The following is a 9322-nucleotide window of genomic DNA, read 5'->3' on the forward strand; positions in this document are numbered from 1 at the left end:
TTTTGTTTTCCTTTGTATTCCCAATACTTAGTACAGTACTTGGAACATGGTAGGTACTTAATATATACTTGATGACAGAATAATTACTCTTCTCTCCCTTAGTCTTACTTCTACCCTCCATTCAAGAGAACATAAAATGATTTTCATGAACTATTTAATTATTATTTTCCTCAACCTTTATCTAGAGGAGCAAACCTTCTAGAGAAAGGGTCCACTATCCCTACTATCGCCACCACCAACTATCAACTGATACCAATAGGGCAAACAAGATCACATAATTTAAGTAGCAAGCTATGTGTTTTCTGGGTCAGAACATTGTTATCATCTTGAGCACCATTTTTCTTTGGGATAGATGCTTCCCTCATGAAGACAGCAGAGGATAGAGCCCAAGAAGCCTAGGAATTACACTTCTCTTCTTACCTTCCCTCTCTCCTCACTTCTCCCTTACCTCCCTCCAGATAATCATGATTCTACCTTGGATCCTCATTAGGAAGAACAACTTTAGTAGAGAAATGACCCACCATTCCTGTCACTTACCAGTATCAATTATTTCACCTATCTAGTGATGAATAAATAAGCCCTGGGGCTCTGAGAATAACGGTGACTCTAGATCACCAACTCTGCTAGCCAAGTAGCACCTGCAGTTATTTTATAAGGAAATGAAGGACCCTTGGGAAGATGGAATCCGTCAAATGTCACCATAGGTACTGCTACCTCCTTCTCCTCAGTTACTGAATATTAGGGAATAAAAGTTCTATTAAAGTTCTTGGCACTTTCAAATGATTCAATATCAGAAAAGTTTGCTGCATGGGAGAGAAATTAGATTTGATCAGTCTGTCTGCCCCTAGTGGGCATATCGAAGAACTGAGTGTAGGAATTGAGAGGAAAATTTAGATTTAATATCAGGACAACTTTTATGACAATTAGAACTGTTTTAAAAAAGAATGGGCTGTTTAAAAAAAGATTGGATTTTACCTTCTTGGAGAATTTGAGCAGAAACTGAACTAACACTTGAGTAAGCTACAGGGAGGATTCCTTTCTTAAATGAATTGGCCCAGAGGTCCTGTGAATTATTTTCTACTTCTATCTTTCTTCAGTTCTTCCTTCTTTCAGACACTTTAAAAAAGGTTCCTCAACACTCTGTCATACTTGTACCATCTCCAACTTGTCACTTTGTGTATATTTAGTCTCTCCATTTCTCTCCCCCTCCTATTTTTTCCAGTATTATTTTGATTTATATTTTCTAAGCACATGTTTAGTTTTGTGTATAATATAGTGAGTGGTTCCATTGTCCTTGATGATGAAAAAAGTGCTGAAAATCCTTAGAAACTTCTTTTTTTATTTGTTGTCTTCCAGTTCCATCCTTAAATAAGACCAGGATGAATGTTTAGTGGGGTCATTGCCAACTTGCTTTAAGTTGTTTTTTCCTTCTGTTGTTTTATTTTTTGAGTTGATTACTTTTCATTATCTTCTATCTGTTAGATTTTTTAAAAAAAGAGTCAATATTCTTAATTTTTGCTGTCTTTTAATACCACGTCTTTTTGCTTGGCAATTAGATCAACTGTTTGCTAATTGAAACATATTTTTATATTTCTTTTTTCTTTCATTTTGTTTCTTTACTCTTTCAATTGATTTTAATTATCTACAATTTTGTATGGAATTGTTTATAATCATTGTTAATGTATTTTTATCCCCCATTTTTCTATGTTAACTCATTTTGGAGCTGTTTTAATTACATGTCAAATCTTTTTTTCATTTTTATTCTTTCTTCCTATTCTGTATCAATTTTGATCTTTGTTCTAACATGTGGATAGCCTGCTTATACACAGACAGTTGATTCAAAGATGACTGCCACTTCAGTAATGACTCATTTCCTATGTGTAAAATATCATCAATTTTATTTCTGATGATGTTATTTGGTGCTCATCAGGTTTTAGTGACTCCCAGTTTTTTCCCAAAGGAAGTATTTATAAGATATAAGCATGAGGTTTCTGTGTGGTATCCAAGTTTTGGCTTCTTTTGTGCCTTATTCTTAAACAATCTATTTCAATTTTTTTGGTCAGGTTTGCCTAAATCCATCTTTGCAGTGAAGTCACCAAGTTTCAAAGTATATACTGATATATCTTATCACTTTCTTCACATAATTTCTCTATTTCTTCATTTTTTATAAAAGAAACTGGCACACAGATTGTAGAAATATTTATCGCAAGTATTGTGATACTAGAAGGGACAAATATCCCATGAAATGCTGTTATTTTTGAATGCATCATAAAACCACTTTGGGAAGCTTTTAAATTTGCCTTTTATAGTAGAAACTCTCTTCCATTTAGCTGAATTCCCTGATTTAGCTGTAAAGTCTATCCCTTCTTCCCTCCCTCTTTGATTTATACTGAGAGTGTCAATATTGATATAATTGAGAGAGTAATAGTTCTGTTGATTAGTGAATGGATAAACATCTCACATTTAGAGAAACGATGACTAAACTAGAGTTTACACTAAGTTACATATCTAAAAATGGTGTAATTTTTAATATTCTTTCATCCCTTTTTTGCCCTTCCACTAGTAAGACTGAAAAATCCCAATAAATTACACAGCATGGAAAACCATATTATATTTTTTATATTTTTATATGTTGCCATGTCTGAAGAATTATCATCTGGCCAACTCATTGACAGTGAAATTTTATGTAGTTGTCAGGATAATTGCTTCTGTTGCTAAAATTGTGCTTGAAGCCTTTCTCATTTTTGTAGAATCTTCCAGACTTTTTGCTATGCCAGCATAGCCTTAAAAAAGCCATGCTCAATTCATTTCCACAGTGTGGACCAGAGCAGGATTTTACAGAATTTACACATATTATTTGTTATTTTTTTAAATGTATTTTATATATCAGATTTTAATCAGGGACATTTTAGGCAAAGATTGTATTCCCTTGTCAATAGCTTCTAATGTCATTCTAATTATATTGATTTTGTTCATATAGACAATTAGCTACTTAACAATTTTTTCTAAGTTTGGACAACATGAAACAGAAGGACAAGACGCAACCTACTAAATCTTGTTTTTCATTATCTGTAAAATGGGTATAATAGTAATTTCCCCTCACAGATTTGTTGCAAGGTTAACTAAAACATATGAAAGATGCTAATGAACCCTAAAATGTTACATACAACTGTCATGAAAATTTAGGATGGAGTTTGGACAAATGATGCACAACTATACTTGAATGGGTTCAAATAGTTGATATTAAATATTCCTGCAAAGGACAGGATAGGAGAGTATGGCTAGATGAACAGCAGTTCAATTAGATATGAAATTACTTGTAGCTTTTCTCATTCCCACTATTCAATTACCTTATTATCTGGAGCACTGTTAGGTTGTGGACCAGTGGAGCAATGGGATATGCCCTTTGCTTAAAGGCATAAAGTTGCAGGGACTTTGGGTTTACGTAGGGTTTTCAAAAAAGAATTTCCTTTGGCAGGTTTCAAATTGCCCATGGGGTGATGTGATCAGCAGCAAAAAGGGAGTCTCTATAAATTAACCAGGAAGCCCTATTCAGGATGAGGAAGGTAGAATTATTACTTTTATATCAAGTTTACCAGAGAATTTTAATGGCTAGTTCCAACCAGAACTGGGTTCAGTTCAAACCTTAAATATGCCAGTTATATAACAGGAGGCAGGCTTAGGGGAGTGGGGTCATAGTCTTCTCTAGATATCCCACAGATTTGAGTTTTATCTCTTGTATGTAGCGGCTATACGATCCTGGGAAGGTCACTTAAACTCTCAGTGATCTACATAGATTTTAAGACTATAAGTGATAAAATAATTGCTTTGATAAAGGAACTGTTCTCATTGGAGAACTCTGTACATCTAGGGCTATCATCACCTATCTTGATTCTTTTTACCCCATCTTCCCTTAACCACCCCTACCAATATGATATAGATAGACATTTGTCTTGGGCTGTAACCTATAAAACCCAGACATTAGAGGATCAGGGTAGTAGGAGAGATAAGCAAGGAAGAAAAATAGTAATCATATTGTAGAAGGAAGAATCACAATAAAACTAATGACATAGCTAGTCAGAAGCTCATTTGGTCCCTCCAATGAAGGGGAAGTTTCTCTAAAACTGTTTAATCACAAAGCTGCGAATTTCTCTTGGCCCCCAGAATTCTGGTGAGGTTAAGAGATGACAAAGTTATAGTAATAAAGAGGCTCATTCCTCACTGAGGGAGGGGGATAGCGGAAAGAATACAGCCCTCTGTGTTCTGTTTGACATTTGTTCTTTTGCTGTAAACTTATCCTGATGCCTCTTAAATAAATTTGTACATTATAAATTAGAATGCCCCAAAGTTTTATGAACATGTAGGTATAACACAGAACTACTTCAAGGTGAAGTTTCCAAAATATGAAATATTTTTGGTTCTTTTAAGTTCTTCCATCTAAATGGGTCCCATTGTGCTTTTCCATATCAGGCCTTGATCATGACTACTTTCTATGTTTAATATATCCTACTTCTAGTTTTGACTAGTAAAATCCAAGCAATCCTTCAAGGCCAAGTTCGACTGCTACCTCCTTTATGCATCTTTCCTAATAGTCAAGCTCACTACTGACTTTACTGTGCTCTGTATATCTTACCCTTATGTACTTTATGCTAATTTGCAAAATGATTAAAAAATATGTATTTTACATTCTACTAGATGAGAAATTTCTGGAGAATAGGAACCAAACCTTATTTATCATGACATTTTCTGTGGAAAAACAGATTGCAAATGAGGATGAAAATGATAAATTAATTTATATTGTATAATTTGCAATTTTGTATTTTACAATTTACAAAACATTTGCTTATGTTATCTTATTTGATCAGGTATGTTTCAAATAAATTACATTGAATAAATTGAAAATTAGTTGGTTTACCATGATATGATTTTTTTTTCTGGAGACTTTAATACTTTCACTAAAGTGGATATGTGGTATGAATTTAGAACATAAGGTGTGTCTAAGAAAAACATAAGAAATAGGATCTCATTTTTTCTAAACAAAAATTATTCTAAAATACATTTAAAGGCAGAGATATGGATATTTAAGGATAGAGCTAACAATGTTAATGTAAATTGTATTAGATATAAATATATTAACATTTTGCACATGTATTTTAAAAATACTTTGAAATAACTTAATGAACTGAGAAATTATGAAATTCTATGTATGATACTCCACTTATTTGGCATGTTAAATTTGTCAAGTAGATGAGCATGGCTTTTTTTTTTGTTCCACAATAACATAAGATATTTTACTGTGGGGAAAACATCTATAGCAGAGTTAATAACTTGTGGCAAGAACACAGCAGTTAAGGTGATGTGGTGCTCAGTTTCGTCTTAGATGTGCTAGTCCATCTTCAGCTCTTAAGGTATCCTTAATGCCAGGTATGCTTTTCCTACTTTTTACCCTACCCAGATGCACATGAATGTCTTTCATGTTTAGAAATTCCACCTCCTGACTCCACATTTGTAGATTTTTCACACATCCTCCTCATCTCCTTTCATCTCAGAATAGTAAACCTAGATTAATGTGACCCAATTCCTGAATTGCCTTACCATCCAGTGTTCCTGGGGGTCCAGTAGTAATGCTCAAGGGATCACCAGCTTCATTGTTATTCTTGTTTTCAAATGATAGTAGAGAGATAAGGGATGTATGCAGTGGTAGTGATGGAAGACATATTGGTATGATTTTGACAGTTGTCCTGATTTTATCTATGAGAAAAATCATCTTGTTTTATCTTAGGCCTCGAAACAATGTACTTTTCCAAGCTAGTATAGGTAAAATTCTTCATGCCAGAATAAAACAGAACCAAAACCAGAACCAGAAATTTGGGAGCCAATTAAGATTTGAAAGCAAAGAAGCCTCAGCAACCAGAAAGACTCTTGAAAGAATAAAGAGACAAAGCTTATGTAAGTTTCAGTTTAGGCAGGAGGTAAATTGACTATGGGGTATCTCTAGAATGGACAGGATTTGTGGCTGGGGGCTTACAAGGTAGGAACAGGGCATTTGGTATATCTTGATTAGACAGGTCTAAAGCTAATAACAGGAAAAGTTCTTCAAATGTGCTATCTCTTACAACTCTGCCCTAATTGTTGTTTTGTTATATCTGATTCTTTGTGACCCTGTCTGGGGTTTTCCTGGCAAAGATACTGTAGTGCTTTGCTATTTCCATCTATAGTAACCTAACAGATAGGACTACTTCAGGTATTTGTTGTTTCAGCAGTAAAGAAGGTTGCAAGCAAGGACAGGAACTATAGTACTAACATGAGGGGAGAGAAGATAGAGGAATTGTAGACAAAATAGACAATAGTTTTAATTTTAGTTATCCATACTAGTCCAATTTTAAAATGTTATCAATTTAATCCTATCTATGCCTAGCTTTGGTGATTTTTATTTTTTCATTTTTATGACACTAGTTTCTTTATAAATTTTATTTGAATCAAGTGGAGGCAATATAAAATTGGAGCCTGAGAATCCAAGGTGTCATTGCACTAAAAATGTACATGAACTTTTGCAGATTACTTGAAGATGTCTTAATCATTCCTTATTGATTCTAAAACTATCAAATTAAATATCATCTTAATTTAATATCAAGTTAACTATCAAGTTTAACTATCATTTAAAAAGGTACTATTGTCTAAAATTACTTCATTTTTCTCTTTAATATTCATGATTATTACCATTATGCTCTCATTGCTAACAGTGAATTCCTCCTGTGTGTAAGGCTTTTTAGGGACTAAGAAAAGAAAAAGTTATGATCTTTGCTTTCAGGAGGCTACTAATCTATTTGAGTATATAGGAAATATACTACAAAAATTATTGGTGTATTTTGATCCTAAATGAATGATATAATCATTGCATCTTTCAAGTTTACATAGCTGTACTAGTTCGTCAGCACTAGTAATTTTACTCTTGTGTAGAAGAATGTGTTGGGGAAGCTGGTGTAGAACATTTAACTATCCAGAGATAATGAAGGTTGTGGGAAGAGCCAGGTGAAGTATCAGAGATAAGGGAACCAAAGCTGAGATAAGAACCAGAGAGAGCCAGTGCAGTAACATGTCTTGCTCCCCACTGGGCAATCATTCTGAAGCTTCAGATAGTATTTACAAAAGGAATATTTTTATTTGCATATTCATGAGGCAGTTTGATATTTCATGAAGAGATTAATAACTATAAAGTTCTTGCTATTTGTTTTAGGAGAAATGACAGGATTTCCAAGCAAAAAAGGAATCTAGCTTTGGAGATGGTACAGTCCTGCTTTTACGATTGACTGACAAGTCAATTTCTTTCTCTGAAAAATAGAGATAGATACCTTAAAGATCTGTTATTGGAATCAAATCAGAAAATTTGCATCAACCTCTGTGTACCTTGAATTGTATATATATGTTAAATATTTTTTGATGGAATTTAAGGAGAAAGTCTGAGGACAAGTTGTGAACCTGCTGTTACTCCTTTATATTTAATGTTCTTTGCTTTAACATATAGGTGAATAAAATGAGTAACTTTTGTGTTGAATATGAGTACTAGGAATGTAGGCTTATTCTCTATAGACTCATTGAAAGTATCTTCAGAATAACCTCCAAAGTAGAAAGGACAATGGAAGTAATTTAGAATCTCCCATTTAATTTCTTCTAGTAGTCTCTACATTTTGAAAGCTTTTCATTCCATTTAATTTGGAGATTTTGAATAATAATTGGAGATTTGAATATTTTGAATAAATAGCAGAACATTGATCTGCTATTTACAAGATATGTATGATCCGTCTATCCTCTTCAACCTCAGTTTGCTTATCTTCTAGGCAGTTAGATGCCTTACATGAAGAACAGGACTTAGAGACATGAGGATAATAAAAGTACCAACCTCCTAGAGTTGGTGTAAGGATCAACTGAGACATATTTGCATGCTCTACAAATCTTAAAGTATTACTATTATTATTAACAACAATAATTAACAATAATATTTAATAATAATTAATAACAGCTACTAATAGCTAACATTTGTATAATACTTAGTTATATTTGTTGACATTAATTAAAACATTTTATGGATTAGGTTATGCCCTGAATATTGTTAGCAAGTTTTATCTAAAATAACGTTCTAGGGCAAGTATTGGGGCACATGCTTAATAGAGTACTAGAACTAGAGTCAGAAATATCTGTGTTCAAATATGGCCTTAGACACTTACTAGCTATGTGAGACAGAAATAGAGGGAAAAGAGGAGGAGGAAGAAGGGGAGGAGGAGGAAGGAAGGAAAGAGAAAGAAGAGCAGAAGGAGGAAATCAATTTTAAATGTTAAGAGCATAGCAAAACAAAATCCCATTGCCACTATGTTCAAAGAACCTCCCTATTTTTTTCAGGATTTGTCTAAGTCCAAAACATTTCCTAATTGGGAACAATAGCAGCTTATGTGAAGTTTGTTTCTGCTGAAAGTCCAGTGTCTAAATGAACAGTCTACACATAAAGATAATTTGCTTGGGATTCATTACTGTGTCTTTGTTCTTCATTTTTTATTTAGTTTTACTTGTAATATGTGGATTGATCATTTTAAAAAATTGTCTATTGTTTCTTTTTTTAGGGCTGGTGTGAACCTAATGAGCCAAATAGATATTTTTTTTTCTTTTTTTGGAAATCATGACAGAAGAAATAAAATTGGCTTCTATATGTTTCCAGTTATTGAAGCTAGATGGATGCAACTCTTTTTAATGGTTAGGAGAACCATGGGACCTCTTGGAGCAATTAAGGATAAGAACTTTAAGGTAGGAGGTTCCATTAGAATAGATTTTGACATTTATAAAGAGACTAACTCAGTTCTGCTGCCTGGTCTTGGTTGTCCCTGATAAGAAAACTTGGTTGTTAACTTACTAGGCATTAAAGAGCATGGATTCTTATAAAATAAACTTATTGCATAAGTAATTTGCAGAGTTAAGCAATATATTTACTCACTATCTAGTTGCAAGCCTGCCTACAATTTCAGTTCCTTGGAAAGCAGAGTCCTTTCAAGAAATAAATGTAAAAGGATGCTTGCCACAAAGCTCCTTTATTAAGGGTAGACCCTTATTACAGTTATACTTATTAGGAGCCTTGTCCACTGCTTTTTTTTAAAGTAAGTATGATATTTTGAATTAGTGAATAATAATGTTTCTTAAGTCTTTATAGTGGGTAAAGCACTGCCCTAAGTGCTAGAGACATAGTCAAATAAAGGAGATTATACTTGTTCTCAAGAAGTTCATATTCATTAATTCAAAAAAAAAAACCCAGCACATATAGATGATGAGTGTAGCT

This window comes from Sarcophilus harrisii, chromosome 1 (assembly GCF_902635505.1).
Source record: "Sarcophilus harrisii chromosome 1, mSarHar1.11, whole genome shotgun sequence".
Lineage (NCBI taxonomy): Eukaryota > Metazoa > Chordata > Mammalia > Dasyuromorphia > Dasyuridae > Sarcophilus > Sarcophilus harrisii.